Source organism: Rhea americana, unplaced genomic scaffold, assembly GCF_003343005.1.
Source record: "Rhea americana isolate MKP2758 unplaced genomic scaffold, rheAme1 scaffold_92, whole genome shotgun sequence".
NCBI lineage: Eukaryota > Metazoa > Chordata > Aves > Rheiformes > Rheidae > Rhea > Rhea americana.
In genome coordinates this window covers 55347-72683 of record NW_028187111.1, presented here as the reverse complement: position 1 = coordinate 72683, position 17337 = coordinate 55347, and the positions used below count along the sequence as shown (strand labels likewise).

The 17337-nt window shown below is 40.8% G+C and overlaps 1 protein-coding gene across 3 annotated transcripts in view; it reads right to left on the bottom strand.

The window, feature by feature from the left end:
* Nucleotides 1-15446, bottom strand: part of EPHB6 (EPH receptor B6) — a 78087-nt gene extending 62641 nt beyond the window's left edge. For 2 of the 3 annotated variants that reach the window (XM_085324627.1, XM_085324629.1), the window contains exon 1: nt 14759-15446. The gene's annotated coding sequence lies outside the window, so the exon portion shown is untranslated. Of the gene's footprint in view, nt 1-4766; nt 4812-14758 lie in introns of all 3 variants that reach the window. The other variant, XM_085324628.1, reaches the window with a different exon arrangement.
* Between the last annotated feature and the right edge of the window lie 1891 nt (nt 15447-17337).

The following is a 17337-nucleotide window of genomic DNA, read 5'->3' as shown; positions in this document are numbered from 1 at the left end:
CAGTCAAGTGTAGCTAATGAGAAAGAAAAATGTCTCAGGCAAGATAGAGGAGAAATGACTTAACTCTGCTGACATAAGAGAGTTGTAATTAAAATGAGGAGCTTCACTGCAGTGGCCTTGTTGTCTCTCCTCTACTACYTCTAATGAAAACCTAGAACACCAAGTACAAATGAACCAACAGCATCTCAAACATCAGAAAATGATAAACTAAAAGGACATCAGAAAGAAGCAAAAACTTCGATTCAGTGAAATTATTTACGATGAGAGAGAAAAATAAAATCAGTCAAGTATGACCGAGGAAAAAGAAAGATTAAATGAAAGAATTGGAAGTAATACAGGTACTACATTCCAGTTTAAGAGTGTAAACACCATATAAGAAATAAACACTGCAGAATGAAACTATGAAAACGATAAAAATTCAGGCTGAATGATCAGAAAACCCTTCCTTTCAGTGAGAACTATCAGAGTATAGAATGGTGTCCTCCAGGAAAAGGGCAGAAGACCTACTACTTAAACYACTTCAACCTAGACTGGGTAATGTCTACATGAATATTCTAAACATAGATGTAAATATTCAGCATCTTTGCTCCCAGCTGATCTTTACTACTATGAGCCTAAAAGCCCATTTTCAGGCTAGACAAATCCTAAAGAGAGGCAGGTACTTATAAACATTCATTTTGGAAGCCAATAAATGCAGAAACAGAGGCCAAATCAAGTGAAGAAAATTCTCATTACAGTCAACGGGGCTTTATTCACTTAGGTAAGATTTGAAAACAATCCACAGTTCAGTGACTTTCTCGTTGATATATAACATAGCAGGGGCAGAGCAGGAAACAGAACCCATGTATGCTCTAGCTGCTAGATCACAGACCAAGTCTTGAAATTGTTAGGTAATAGGAAATGAAATTACTATCAAGATAGATAAAACTATAAAACCCTATTACCAAGAAACAGTCACAAAATCTTTTCTGGCCCTTAGGAAATCAGCTGTTCTCCTTCCATCCATACCTGCACAACCCTCTTAAAATGTCTGTTCAGTTTATCCTGCTGAGTTCTGTATCCCAGTGAAGTTGCACTGTGCTTCACATGGCAGCACACACTATTGGTCTGGATTAGACCAGAAAACTATTTTCTCCCTTAAATAAATTGTGGCTAATCCAAAAACCTGGGTTTGTTTTAGCAGTTAAAAACATAAAAACATAAATACATTCTAATCCAGTTTGCAGAAAACCTGTAGCCATAGGTCCAAAAGCAATCCACACTGCTCCTATTCACCTCTGACAGACACCACTTGCAAAGCCTGACAACGCCAAATAACTTTTAAATACTGACCTGAATCATGCACCTATCTGAGTTCTGCGGGAGGAATTTAGGCATGCGTTTAGGATGAAGAAAATAGCAAAGAGTATTTGGGCACTGCACAAGCCTCTCAGAGAAGAGACGAGGGCTTGACAGGTTCTTCCTCCTCAGCAATGGCATGCATTTCTTTGAGTTCTGTATTTCCCCATTAAATTAGCAGAGCAGAACAGAGGCAGCAGGAAGAACTGACAGTCTCATAGCCTGCTATCACCATAGGAGACCTAAGATCAGCTMTACTATTCCATTCCCTAAAAGCTGACAGTAGCTTGATCCACTGCAGAGGATGCTCCCAAGGGGTTATCATCCTGCATTCCTTTGTAGAAATCCTAACTCCWGGATTGGTCGAAGTATCTCATTCCCAGGAGGCATAGAGGCGAATGGAAAGAATGGGGCTGGCAACACAAGGAAGAAACCATCACTTCTTAAAAAGAGTTTCTGACAGCCTAGTAAAGAAGAACACTAATTGTTTTTAGGGATATGAAGCCAACTGTTTTCATACTCTTGTGCAAACTAATTTCAGCACATAAGAAATGCTCTCCACAGAAGAGCGACTTATCTAAGATATTTTTCTGAGCCCAACAGTGGCAGAAAGTGATGATACCTGGAGAGAGCTTGCAAGTCTGGCCACTCTGCAGTAAATTCACTCAGTACTCCTCCAGCACTCACAAACAAAGGACTAGAGTTGCTTGAGCAATGAATTTGTCTAGTCTCTGTTTCTGAATTTGCTTATGCTCTTCTATGTACAATTTCATTGCAACTTATTTCAAACTATCACTAACCCTGTGCAATGAAGTACTTTGATATATTTTAAACTGATCTACTAGTAGAAGGTGAAATCCTAACAATGCCAAACTCTTTACTGTTCCCATTCTTCTAAACTATCCCAAGAACTTTTCCAAAAACTTTTCTTCTTCCTTCATTGCTGACTATGACCCCTCTAGGTCTAGTTCATAGTAGAAATCTTTGAGTGTCACTACAGCTTCCCTCTGTTATGCTAGATCCAACCAATCTTCTTCATATTTGTCATGGTTCTTTCTCACACAAAGCATCTAGATGCAAAAGAAAGCATCTCAAAAACTCTTCAAGGTACAGAAAATATTTTAAAAGACTTTACTGGTGCAATCTTGTCTTCTGTTCCACATTTTGCACTGTGACTCTTAACAGCCTAATATTATCTGTCACTGAAGAGCATTAAAAAAGATAAATGAGCACACTATTAGGAAAGTCCATAAACTATTATGTCARTTAATTTGTGCTGTACACCAATTCATCATATTTAGGCAGAATAGAGTAAAAACAATAGGAGCTAATATTTCATCTGGTTGATGATAAACAGAGGATTGTGCTAATGTCATGCATCAGATCCAAGGCCATTTTAATTTTTTTCTCCAGTTCTCTTCTTCTATTAATTGTTCTTTTACCACTGAAATGCCCTTGTGGTTCCAGACCACTTGCCTCACTGGGCTAAATCTTATTTATCCATYTCACAAGAGCTGTGAAAAATTGTCATTCAATGTCTGTGCAACACTTTGAATGCAGATACAATGCTGCCTAGCTCTTACACTTTCATTTGTAGGCCATAATGACAGTAACTGCTATTCCGATCTTTCTTTATGCTGAAAAGGAAACAAAGAGGGGGAGARCAACACACAATCTACAGAACAATGTTTTAATATTATGGAGTTAACCTGATTTTCTTCAAGATTCATCATTGGGCACAGAGGAACACTTAATATATAACTCATTTCAACAGCTGCTATATATACTTTGTTCTCTGTTACTATTTAAGATTATTTTAAATGACTTCAAAATACTTGAAAAATATCTCTGAGGAGAGTAAAATTTGCAACAGACCTTTGTGAATAATTTTATAGTTAATGTAGTTTATTAATTTAATATGGAGAGAAAACCTCTAGTTACTAAAGTGTAACTAAAGATATTCTTTCCTGACAGTGCAATTCATAATAAATTTCCTCTAGCTTCTTTGATCATTTGTTCATTACAGAATATTTGCAAAGGAAAATCATTGTGTCTATGTCTTTTGGGATTCTTTAAAGTTTACAACAACAATCCAAAGGCTGGTTGTGAATACTCTCTGAAAAAAGGGATTTACTTTCTTGTTTACCATAGAAATATCCACACTCCAGAAGCTGTTCCTCCATGCTCTGACTATAAATTTCCTAGTAGGATCCAAGTGAAGAACTCCCACAGACCTTAATGGAAAGGGCCACATATTTTAATGAAGTTTTATTAAGCCTTTGAGGCTCAGATCCATTGCATCCAAAGGGGCTGCCGAAATTAGCAGAGTAATTGCTCTAAACAATCTCTACAGCCTACTAAATAAAAAAGAGAACTTTGGACAGTTAAACTCCCTCTCGAGGTGCCTCTATAGGAGCTGCCTAAAGCTGTGTGGGGCAATTCTCAGTCTTTGTGTTTTCTTCTAATCCATCCTACACATAAAGTGGCCACTTTAGTGCTTAGCTAACCACACTACATTCCTTTAAGTCCCTCTTCTCTGTCATGACAAACACACATCCAAGCCTCACTGCTAGGATGGTAACCCCAGCTTATCCTCCTAACTAATATTCCTTCACTGCTTTCCTATGTTTCCTCAGACACTTTCAACGCTTCCTCAGACACTCTCAATGCCTTCCAAAAATGTTTCTGCCATGCCTGACAGGATGGACATTGATTTCTCAGTATTCTTGCAATAAATTCATCAAATATATATATTTTTTAAAAAATAAAGATTCAAAAGCAAATCCTTTCTTCCACATGTTTATTAGGTATTTGAACTAAATGCATTATTAATTACAGAAAAATGTATTTTGAAGTTCCTAAATAAAATCTCTTCCTACCTGAGAGCATTTTATGTAGTAGTTTTTCTTTTTTTTTTCTTTCTTTTTTTTTTATTAATGAGGATTCATGAGTTCCTCACATATTTTTCAAAGAAATACTGGTAATCACACTGAAATTTTTAGCATTAAAACCTACCAAAAAAAAACTCCAACCCACTTCTGAACACATTATGGAGCAAAACATGTGAAGAAATTAATTGCTGTGCACATTATCTATCACTTGACTGATAGAAACTGTCCTAAAATATAATAGGAATTGGACAGATGTAGAAACTATTCCATTTTAATTTTCACACAGTATATAAAGGAGGCTGTCCAAAGAAAAGGGAGGAAAAGAACCAGCAGCTGTCCATTGCCTTTATCTTCTTTGATGGAAAGAGCGAATAACAGCTGTATCTACTGGCTATGGCTTCACTAGGCTCTAACAATCAACTTCACCCTAGTGTTTCTCAGGAAACTTCTCTCAATACAACAGTGCACAGGTCCTTAAAATGYAACTCTGTCTAAGTGGAAATAAACATGATGTTCTTAGCTTAAAGGCTTATTTACCTTTTGCATAGGTCAAAGCATATTGGCAGAAGGAGGGTCTCGAGGCTAGAAAGAAAAGAAAATGGGTAATTTACAGTCTTTTGGACACAGCATTAAACCTGTCTCAGGCAATGTGCAAAAGGTTTTATTTTCAAAATTCTCAGCACAGACCTTTATGTTAAGGGGATCTGACTTATCTTGAGGGAGGTCACATTATCAACTTTAGGTGAAGAAAGCTGAATTTTATACTAGTGAAAATTCTTTGAAAATCAACATTTCCTTTCCTGTAAAACTGGCAAGAACTAAGTGCAAGCAAACACTGACATTTTTAACAGAATTTTTTTGGTAACAGCATCTCCAGTTGAATCATATGAACAAGTTTGAAAACACTAAGGAAAAAATTGTATACTATCTTGGCATTAAAAGGGGAAGGAAAATAAAGCTTTTCCATAAACAATACTCAGAAAAAGGAGTGTGACGTAAATAGTACAAGTCCCTGAAATCAAGTTCTGATGATTCCAGTGAGGCTGATTTTGCTTCTTTTGTCCCTGAAATTAATGTTTTATTATCTGTCAAACTCTGATTGCTGATGGATGGAAAATGATAAAAATGGCAAGCACAGTGTTTATAATGGCAAGACAAGAAATGGCACAGATCAGACAAATAACCTTGAGGTCTGCTATAGATATCTGGGAGATCATCTGCAAATCTGCATGGACAAATCAAATAGAGACATGCAGAATGGCCTTAAAAGCATCGTCAAGAAGCGGGAAAAGAAAATAAGGACTTGAAGGATTAAGCAGGCRCAAGAGGGAGGAGGGCTTAAAAGGTAAGATTTGGATTGTGAAAGCTTACAAGCCTGAAAAGGAGGATATTTCATATTAAAAAGGGAAGATATTTCATACTAATGAATTCCACAATTTCTCCTTTTATTTTAAAAATATGATAATAAATTAAGAATATAGCCTCACACAGCACATCTGGAAATGTATGAACCAAGATATATACACAGGCACTTAAAAATACAATAGAAAAAAAAATGATAATATCTTTCTTTACTCAACTGCTCTTTGTGGACAAACGTTTGCAAAGCACTTTAGTAAGGATTAAAATTTTTGTAAGCCTTAATTTTGAACATCCTTTAAGATTCCAGCTACATACAACATGCTAGAATGCTGAAAGGGAAACTAGATGTTTTCCTGAAAGTTAAATTAGCTTCTCTTTGTAGAGCAAACTGTAGTAAAATATATTTATTTAAATTTATAAATGTGTGTATTTGCTCTTTTATAAAAATTTTACAGGAAGGAATATCTAGCATAAGCAGTAAGTGTATGTTATTCATATGCACAGTATTCAAATGTATGTTGTCCATTAGGAGACAGTGGTAGCACTTGAAGCTGGCTAAAAGATACGGACTTCCAGCATTTTGAAATTACCTTTCATTCCAAGAGAGAAATTGAAATTTCAAAACTGACTACAGAAAATACTACTGTTTTTATAAACTTAAAGAGCTCTCCTTTTTGGCTCCAAGGAACCACTTCTGGGTTTTCATAAAACCTACTCTGTGATTTAAGGGTTAGATTTAACTACAACTGCTTCTTGCATTTTAACAAGCTTTGTCTTTCTACTATCATATGGCTTGGTTCTTGAAGTGCTGACTGCAATCACTTGCAGATAAAAGCTGGTTTTATTTTTAAAAATATGCAATTATTAGCATTATTTACCATTACTATTTTGATTCATGTTAAGAGAAGTAAGCAGAACGCTTCTTTGCAAAACAGCAAGGCAGAATGCACTGAACCATAATCTCTTCACTGAATTTGCTGTTACCCTGATCTTGATATATCAGTCTCACTGATTCCCTTAAATTTTGCTGACTGCACCAAAAGGCTACACAATATACAAGCTTTAGCTGCAGCATATAAATTAATGTGTTTGATATGGAAATACATGTACAAAACTAGGAAGCTCCAAGAGAGGGAGAAAATGGCTCAACAAAATGTCCCGTCATGCAGCTAGCATTCTTACACGACCACTGATTGCCAAGATGGAAATTCTGTCTGCTCTACCATGGACAGGCGGGAGAGCTGGGTGGAAAGGAACCTCCTGAGGTTCAACTAGGGCAAATACAGAGTCCTGCACATAGGGAGAAATAACCCTAGGCACCAGTACAAGCTGGGGGCTGACCTTCTGGAGAGCAGCTCTGCAGASAAGGACCTGGGAGTGCTGGCAGATGACAAGTTGACCATGAGCCAGCAATGTGCCCTTGTGGCCAAGAAGACCCATGGTCTCCTGGGGTGCATTAGGAGGAGTGTTGCCAGGAGGTCAAGGGAGGTGATCCTGCCCCTCTACTCAGCCCTGGGGAGGCTTCATCTCAAGTGCTCCGTCCAGTTCTGGGCTCCCCAGTACAAGAGAGCCATGGAGCTACTGCAGAGAGTGCAGCATAGGGCTACGAGGATCATCAGAGGGCTGGAGTATCTGCCCTATGAGGAACGGCTGTGAGAGCTGTGCCTGTTGAGCCTGGGGAAAAGAAGACTGAGGGGGGATCTTATCAGTGTGTATAAGTACCTGAAGAGAGGGTGTCAGGGGGACAGGGACAAACTCTTTTCAGTTGTCCCATGTGACAGGACAAGAGGCAATGGGCAGAAATTGAAGCACAGCAAGTTCCACCTGAACATGAGAGGGAATTTCTTCACTGTGAGAGTGACGGAGCACTGGAACAGGTTGCCCAGAGAGGTTGTGGAGTCTCCTTCTCTGGAGATCTTCAAGGCCTGCCTGGATGTAGCCCTGTCTAACATGCCCTAGGTGACCCTGCTTGAGCAGGGAGGTTGGACTAGATGATCTTCGGAGGTCCCTTCCAACCTTACTGATTCTATGATTCTATGATTCTACCATTAGTAAGAGCCTCACGTTCCCATTAGGCATTAAGGCACTACAACTTAATCCTGCACTGCATGTAGATGCTCCATAGAACTGCACACAGGACTAACTGTAGTCTGTGTGAAGGAGGTGTATGGCATTGTGCAGCAACAACCAGCTAGTGAGCTAACTCCTCTGTAGCAATCCCTCAGGGCACAGTAAGAACATAGAGCCAGAGACTGTGAAACCATTCACATATTCTGGGAAAACTGTGAGAAAATAAATGATTCTTTGAGGATTCCTCTCTCAGCTCAGATGAGAGAAGCATCGTAGGGATCCCCTGTGGAGGGAAGATGGGTTAGTGAGCCTCACCAAAAATTTGAACTTGCTACTGCCAAAGCCTGCAGAGCAGTTAAGTGCATTCTCATATCCTTCCCTTCTACTCCTCTTCCATCCTGCATTTCCAGTGCATTGTCTCCACCCACAGAAAATGAGATCATTATGGGCTGGCCACAAATAGGAAGAATAATAAAACAAGTCTTAAGAGGAAGAGGGAAGACCAAGTGGGTTAAGGTCAAAATAGGTATTTCAGGCTTATAACATCTCTTTCTGATGTATGCTCATACTATTTTTAGCGCCAGGGATGAATGCAATAAGTTATAAGTCTCAGAGTTCATCCTGCCTCCTCTCTGTCTCAAAGGCTCATTTATATTTCACTGTGAATGCTAGGACTCACTGCTGTTGTTACAGGCACATCTAACTTCAAGTGGCATACACCACTTGCTCTCACCAGTTTCCAGTCTTGTATTGCTACAAAGCATATCCAAGATCTGCTGTCAGGATGGTAGTCCCTCCCTCTATTTGCTGGGAATAATAGGAACTGAAAGAGGGGGAAGGGCATCTTTATTTAGATGACATCTGGCTTACAGTCCCCAGTCAACTGCAGGATTTGTTCTCTGTTTATTCCTTAGAGCTTTTCTAGTCATATTTTTAAATAACACAAGCAACTGGGATTCCATCACTTCCTCTCAGCTACCTTCTACAATCTTCTTAGACCCTCTTTGGAAGAAAACATTCCTCAATACTGAACGTGAAATCATCTGCTTTGGGCAATTTGAGCCAGTTCTATTACTGTAACCACACTACCTAGAATTCCATAAATAGCAGATACTCTAGAGCAACACCTTTTTTAGTCATCATTAAGCTTATACCTGTAGCTCTCAATAGCATGTCATAAATTCCCTAAAGTCTTCTAATCACTTCTGGTGTTCTTCATTGAGGTCCCAGTTCATCACTGTTTCTGGCACTGAAGCCCACACAGTCAAATACAAATATTCCAGGTGCTTTTGCATTGGTGACACAGAGAGAAGGACTATCTGATTTCAATACCACAGTTCAGAAGCAAGAGAATAAAAAAAAATAGCAGAAATACTAGACTAACCTGCTATGATCTAGGATAGAAAGAAAAGCCTTTTAAAGAGAATCACTTAAAAACTAACATTTAAAGAACTTTCTGAGGTTCTAGGCCAAGTTCCCTCTTTCCCCTGAGGCTTCTGTCCATACAGCTGTTTTTAACACTATTAGAGCGGACCATGTTATGGACTGGCACACAAAGTCAGACAGGAGAAGCACAAGAGGTGTAGCAGTGCTTCCCTTCTGATCCTTTCAATTAGAGACGTCTAGTAGGTGCCATTTTTACCAAAGATGGGAAACTAAACTAGATAGCTCTAGTTTAATTCTTTCTTTTAAAGGAGTAACAGTTTTCATTTTTTTTACTCTGTTCTCAAAGACTAATTTATTTTCTTTACCCCCTCCTCTTTTTGGGTAATTAATTCAAGAGTCAAAATTTAAAAAAAAATCTATTTAGGAAGCAGTTTTTTAAGCCATTTTCTCCGAGGGATAATATCTAGTCACTGACTTGATTTCCTGAGTTGCAGAAACCTGCAGTTCTCTCTGAGACCATCCAGAGCCTCTTCTAATTCAATATAGATAAAATTATCCATGAGAAACATGCAATTGCCAAGCTGATTCTTCAAGCCAACATTAGCAGGACTTTTGATTGAAACAAGGAGCACTTCATTCTCATTACATTACTTCATCAGATGCCTTTCTGGTTCACAGCCTAGGGCCCTGAGCAAAAAGGTGCTATACTAAGACACCAAAAGCAAAATAATTACTTTTCAACATCTAACTCCACCTCTATGTCCCTGCAGAACACAACACCAAAGACAAATGCAAATTATGGAAAACTCCCTTTCAAGCCTCTAATTGCTAGTATTTACACAGGTCAGCACAATTTCTTCTGTCTCTCAAATCCTTAGCATGTCTTACTGCAACTTTACTGATTTCTAACACAGAAGACTGCTCAGTGAGGTACTCAAGGAAGAGAAGACCAGGGAAATCCTGTCTCTATCAATTATTAAATGAATATGCCTCAGTAGAACTATTCCATTCCTGACACCACAATGATGGCAGTGATAACTGTAGATGTTGTGGCCCCTTTATGAACAACATATGTTCCAAATAAGATTAGCAAACTCGCTGAAAAGTGAAAATGCAAGTACATGTTTGCATTCCCAATGCTGCTGAAAGCGTACTGCCATTAGCATGGGAAGAGACAATTTGGGAGACAACTGCAAGCAAGTAGCACAATCTGGCTGTGCTTCTAGCAACAATTCTTCTTCCTGGCTTAGAGCCAAGGAGGAGAAATTCAGAACAGCTTCCCTGGTTCAGAAAATATTTCTGATCCTGCTTACCGAGATCAAATTCATTCTAGCAGTGAGTGAAACTTAACATTTAGAAGTTTAATTTTAATAAACATTCCAAAGCTTTGATTGCCAAACTGAAACCTGTCCAGAAATACCTTTGCGATAATACTCCCTCTCTTGTGAAACTCTATCCTTTCCTAAAGGACAGTTTGGAAGAAAAGACATTCTGCCAAGGAACTCTACTTCCAGTTGTGGATATTTTTAGAATCTGAGGGAACCTGTGGTCAGCCTGATGCTAAGGGTCCCCACACAGGGTTCTGTAACCCACCCAGTGCCTCTGAGTAGTCAGATGGGCCAAATAGGTTTGTATCATGTGTGTGGTTTCTGGTAAGTGGGAGAAAGATCAAATCATTCAGGGAGCTTTGAAAACTTTGAAATAACTTGGAGGAACATTAATATACTATGTTTCACCTTGAAAAATCAAAATCTTGTTAAAACAGAAATAAGTAAGAAAGACTTAGTAGTCCTCAATCTATAGCTTATAGCATGTATTACATGACTTACACACATGAAGTATTTTTCCGAGACATGTAACAGAGAAAAACTGCACTTAGAAACTGCCAAATCAGCAGAGGATTCATTTACATGGTGAGCTTGAGGAGGGAAAAAAAACAAGAAGACTGGAAATGAACTGGTGTATGTTTCCATATACAGGTCTGGGCAGGTGAGAATTTCCATCCTAACATAAATCAAGAACTTAAGGACCTATGCCTCATATGCAGGCTACATTTTACACAGTGGTGTGTTCTTGGTCTGCCCAGCATCTGCTTTGCTCCCAGGATAGCACTTTATTCTTCTCTTTACCTGTGTATTCATGCATCTGCATGCATGTATGTGTGTATGCATGAATTGTTTGATCAGAAATTTCCTTGACAAGCAAGCTCTGAGACAAGCTCTGAGACAAGTCTGTACATCAGAATGTACAGGGGCTGCTGCAGGCCTAGAAATTTGAAATCAGTCTCTAGAACAGTCCTCAGATAGCACCTCCCTGATAGGAGGAGCCTGCTCCATGCTGACTTTTTAGAAACAAGACAGCATTTTCCACTAAAATAAATAAAACTGTATCAGTATCTTTACAAAATATATTTGCCTTTTTAACACATGTATTAATAGTGTACTTAAAATAAAATGCTATCCCCAGAAGCAGAGGACTATTTCTTGAAAGTGCAATTCATGCTTCTGAAAAGAAAGCATGGGTTCACTTTTCTTTGTTAAACACACAACTTCTGATACTAAACAAATGCAGTAACAGTGACCACATAAAATGGCATATTTGCTCTTCATGTATCAGAGCATAGTGGCTGACAAGTAGTTAAGGATCTTTTCCTCCCTCTTTTGGGGTCTCTTTCCATTGCAGTTTGCACCACTCAAGAGACAGTTTCCTGCTTGTACAACATCAACAGAATTACTTACTAAATCCCGATAAGTTATACTTGCATACACCCAATGAAGCCCATGAGGTTGTGCAGTTGCCAAAAAGAGCGAATAGAGAGAAGAGGGATATCTGCCCCAATACTTAACAAGCAAGAACTTAACGTTAAGGTTTCAAGAACTGGAAAACTGTGGAATTTGTAGTCACTCATTAGAAAAAGTAAGTTTTTAATTGTATTGCTCTAAAATGACATAAAGCTTCCTGACAAAATACAGATTTTTTTAACAGCAAGGTATAACAATAACATGATATTAAAGCGGGTTTTTAAAGAAAAAGAGGAAATAAAGGCAAAATCGATGGGACAGGCTGATCAATTTCCTTTTCAAGCTTCTCTTTAGTCAGCTTTTCTCTTCATAGAAAATATTCTTTCAGCATTTTGAAAAAAAATCATAATATATTTACGAGAGGGGGCATCCAATCTGTAGAGTTCTGAATAAACACTTCTCTACAATATTGTCCTTTTTTAGTCTCTGTGGCAAGAGTATGTTACAAAGATCAAGCTTTGCCATACGTATCAGCTTCTATGCCTTGCATCTTCTATTGTTTGTGTGTGCAGTAAACATATACATTGGACTCAATATGGCCACAGAAAGCAAAAATTAAAATAAGCTGTGCAACCCGAATTGTGCAGTAATAGTACTTTTGCACTCATTTGCAAGGACTTTAAGAGAAGTTTCCCCACAGGGGCTGCAGAGGAATAATGTATGCATAACAAGGAAGAGCATGTTTTAGGGGGAGTAGAYATGTAGAGGGAAGTATTCATAAGGCCAGAAGAAAAGCATGCATACATCTCCTAACAATGCAGGTAGCAGGGAACATAAGCTGGCCAAAGAGGGACTCTCTCTTGATGGAGGCACACAAGGTAAGGGGATAGAAACCGTAAGAATCTCTACATGATTCTATGCACATGCAGTGTTTCAAAGAAGGGGAAGACATTTGCATGTGGGCAAAAAGTGGAAAGTCCATAACGAAGCTCTACAGGCATAAAGAGGATGATCCTCAATAAAATGAGGAAACAGGTATCTTTGTCAGACACATACAAGCAGCCCGTGTGGGCAAGACATGCTGAAGAATAAGCAGCTGTCTCCTTGGGGCCAGCAGCTGCTTTTCCCCTAAAAGCATGTCAAGCTGCAAGTCAAAGGCAGAAGGTGAGGACAGAGGCAGCCCTGGGCAAAAAAAAAAAAAATTAGAGGAGCCATCCCCCCTCCACTCCCCTCCAAAAACAGTCTCTATAAACCCAAGCTGTTCTCGCCACAGAGAACAGCTTGGAAGAGCTGAGAGCCTCAGAGTAAAGCAAGAACACAAGTCATTCTCCGCAGGATTTTAGTGCTCAGTTTAAAGAGGACACAATCCTGCTTAATTACAAGCTCTAACGCCCAGCAGAAAAAAAGCGACAATCTTCCCTAGTATCAAAACACATGGCCATATCTACAATTCTGTGTAGCTTAGTGAAAGAAGATGTTAACAAATAGGAGGAAATTCAGAAGACAGCATGAAAAAAATGTTCAGAGGGGAAGTGTAATACATAACAAAATTAAAAACTGCACATGTCTAACTTGGCTAAGAGAGCATATGTGCAAAAGGCAGTAGAGGAAAGCATGCAAYCACCTGCAGTTATCTGAGGCTTGCTAAAAGCCTTGCAAAATTAATTAAGGTGGCACAAGGGGTTGAATTTAGAGACGAAACTTCAAAGAAAAACTTTTTTTTTCCACAACAGATATGAGGTAACATCTGACAAAAAGGATTATTAGATTGTGGACTACCTCCTTTCTTCCTGCCCCTAAAGGAACCTCAGCACTGCAATGATTTCAAACTACTAGTTTTAGTGTGGCTCAGAGGCAGGTGGATCAGCTGTGATTAAACACAGGTGCATCCATGTCCAGTTTCCATGCTTCCGGTAAAGATCAATGTAAGAGCAAAAAGGAAGGGAGCCTTCCTTGTTCAACCTAGCTGAGGCAGCAAATCTATCTCTGTAACAAAGGTGACTGGTAGTTTCTACTCTCTTGAATTTGTTTCCATTTAACCTCTCACTTTCCTACCTGATCAATCTGCATAACTTTATATGACTGCTAACAAAAAATGATTTAGAGAATCATCCTTCATTGACCTTGGGAGATTTCCTTCATCGTCTTTGCTCTCTTTATTTCCAGAACTTGTAGAGGAAGCAGGTGAAATTCACTTTTCTCCCCAACTAAATGAGTGTGGTATTAGCAAGGAAGACTTCAGAGTAAGTGAATTACCTCAGTGGATCCATGAAAGGCAAAGCTAAAACTACCTATCACAACAACAATCCCTCCCACATTCACAGATTTATTTAGCCATTCACAGATTTATTTAGCATTAGTAGTAGTAACTTTTACCACCTCCTTGAAAATAGGTTAGTATGACTTCTTCTATGGCACAAACACTCACAAAATCTTCTCCCCCACATAGCATTAAACAATGCTGCCCATAGAAAGGGCCACAAAGTATTCCTGTTACTATTCCACCAAGATCAGGGAACAGTATACACTACAGTACACATCTACCCCTACCTCCTCGTGTCAGGGAATGCAAAGGCAGCATTTAACTATTGCTCTTGAAGGAGTCAGGGAGAGATGGAAAAAAGCAAAGGAGTAGACCAAATGAACCATGCATGCGTGAACAGTGTCTGCTTTTGACAGTAATTTCCACGAGCAGCAAGCCATGACCTAATTTCATACAGCTCTTCTCTCATTGCTCATACACAGCATGACAGGAGAGGTGGGCTGGGGGGTGGGTGGGGGGATCTCCCTGGATGCTCCAAGCCCCGGTAACACAGATTTTAAACAGCATAGATACTCGTAAGGGGGAGAGGAACAAAAAAACCAACCAACCAACCAAACAAACAAAAAAAAAAAAAAATAAAAAAAAAAAAAAAACTCCCCCAGAATATCTACAATGTTAGGAGTTTGATTTTTGTTCAGAAGTAGTACCTGGTTTGTTCTCTCTCTCCCCCTCTAGGGCGGCAGAGCCCCGAGGATATCCTGGGCGATGGCTCTTCTCAGACCTCTTCGGCCCGGCTCACAGTGCCCTCGCCCGCCGCAATATCTTTTGCCGGGATCCAGCAGCGCTCCCTTCTCCTTCTGGTGTTAATCAGCTTTGCCAGGAACCCTTCTCGCTAGAGCCGTACCACGCTGCGCCCCAGCATCAGAAAAGTTGGACAAAGACCGTGTTCGCCGTGTGAGCTACACCATCTCTGGTGCTCCGCGCCGGCCCCCGCGCTTGGCGCTCGCTGCCGCTTTGTCCCTGGGCGCTGGGCACTGCTGCGGGGCCGCGGCTCCCGCTCCCCGCCCGCGATCCTTTAGCGACGGCTTTCACGGAGGCTGAGGCGTTAGAACAGTCCTAATCCTTGAGCTTCTCTCCAGTCCCTTCTTCAGGATCGTTTTTTTTTTCCTCCTCGCCTTGCCTCTCCACCCCTCCAAGCACTAGAATCTGCCGCTCTCCCTTTCTTCGGGCTCCTCTCCCTTGTCGGGCCCCTCCTCCGCTCACCGGGCTCCCCCCACGACCTGTGCGGAGGCCTAGGCTAGCGCAGCACGCGAGGACAAGAGGGGGAGCCTATGCGACTGAGAGACTCCGCATTTAGGGGTGGGGTCATTTTAGTGTTGGGGTAACCCCCCTACCCGGCCCCCACCGCCCCCGGCGCCCCTCCCCTGGCAGCGGCGGCTGGCGAGGCGGAGCCGGGTGCCGAGCCGCCCCCGTCCTACGCTCTCTCCCCCTAGCAGGCTCCGCCGTCGATTCATGTCTCTGCCTGTTCCCACCCCAATGTCTTCCCATGAGGGAACGGGACTGCCCTCGCCGCAGTGTTCCAGCCGCCGGCCCGCACTGGGCCGCCGTGCTTCTGTGGCACGGTTTTGGACTCCGATGGACACTCGAGGGTGTAGCAGGCATGCCCGTGCTGACTCACCTGCTGCCGGGATCGTACAAGGAGTTTCAGTGCTCTAGTGGGGTAGTAACCACGTGGGCTTGTGATCCTTGGTGGGTCCCTAGTGGCATTGCTGACATCTGTGCTGCCGTATGGCATCTGCTATTGTTCTGCAGCAACCTAGACTAAAGTTAGCATGCATTTATTTACCTGTGCTGCACCCTGAAGTCCTGAGGATAAAGTATCATGGGGTGGCAGGGGGCAGGGAGGAAGGTGCTTCTTTGCTTGTAGATACCAACAAACCTCCACTCTGCCTTAATTCCCAGCCATGGCCTGGGTGAGCACAGAGGATCGTTAGGAAGGGGCAAATTCCAGAAGAGTACCCCAGCTTCTAACATAGAGACATGAAGGACTGGAAGCATCTTTCTGGGTTATTCCTGTCTCCTGCTACTGCAAGTACATAAACAAGAGTCCACCCACCCAATCTGTAAATGTCACTGTACCAAATCTGGAGAAACACTAGAGGAAGAAGCATGCATTACCTTCTGAGTCTACCTACACCTCTGACCAGCAAATTACACGTCAAGGAAAAATGATAGAAAATGGCAGCTGCCTTGAGCTACAGTACAAGCACAGTGTGTCCATTAGGATTGAATGGGAAATATGGCAAAAAATAATGGCTTACAATTTCAACAGATAATTTTCTAATAACAAAGAGTGGAATTTTGAGCTTCTGCTCTTAAGGTAGCTTCCTTTGCTTTGAAGTATGAGCTTGACAACACACACAATACAAAGCAACCATGATTCCTTTCAGTGTAAAATATGCACGTGCACAAATGCACATTAGCCATGTCATTGCACTGGAAAACATATTAACTTCCTTTTAAAAGAAGTACTTTCTGTAAATGGTGTAACATCTATGAGTTCAAAAAGTAAGGGCTATTTTCCATTCAACCCAGTCTTTTCTAGTAATTCTGTATACATGCAGTGTAATATAAGCTCTTACATCTTCCCAGACAACATAGTTTCTTTCTTAATCCTCTCCGTAGGGGTTTCTAGACACCAATTACTACAGCCCTCTTTCCTCTTACCCCTGTCACAGCCTGATTCTGAAAAAAAATGAGGAGGTATTTCAGGTACTGAGCTCCTCTCAGCATCTGTCCCTTACACAGTTCAGTAGTAAATTTTTGCAAGTATGTTTTCCTTTTTTTTCTTCTTTTTACTACCAAGAAGAACATCTGGCCCATAGAAAGAAGTGAGGCTTTACCACAGAACTGGGGGCAGGAAAAAGGATCACTAGCTACTTTACTCGATAGCTGCAGAAACAGTGCCTCCCCTTCATAGTAATGGAATGTTCCCCCCAAACCTCCTCCTCCTTGTGGAATGAGAGCCAAGAATTAAAGAGCTATAGCTCTGAATGGGGAAGTTTGGGCAAAATTCCTGGGCTACAAGCACACACACACACACACACACACACACACACACGCACGCACCATCCAAACCCACGGCTTCAAATCTCATTGGCTGGAAGGAGAGAGAATGGTGAATCCTGCACGGGGATTAACTTTAAGGCAGTGTTTAAATGTTCTCTCTTTGCTGCTGCTGCAGGTTTTTGCAGTGAGTACATTTACATGCTTTAAAATGTTTCCA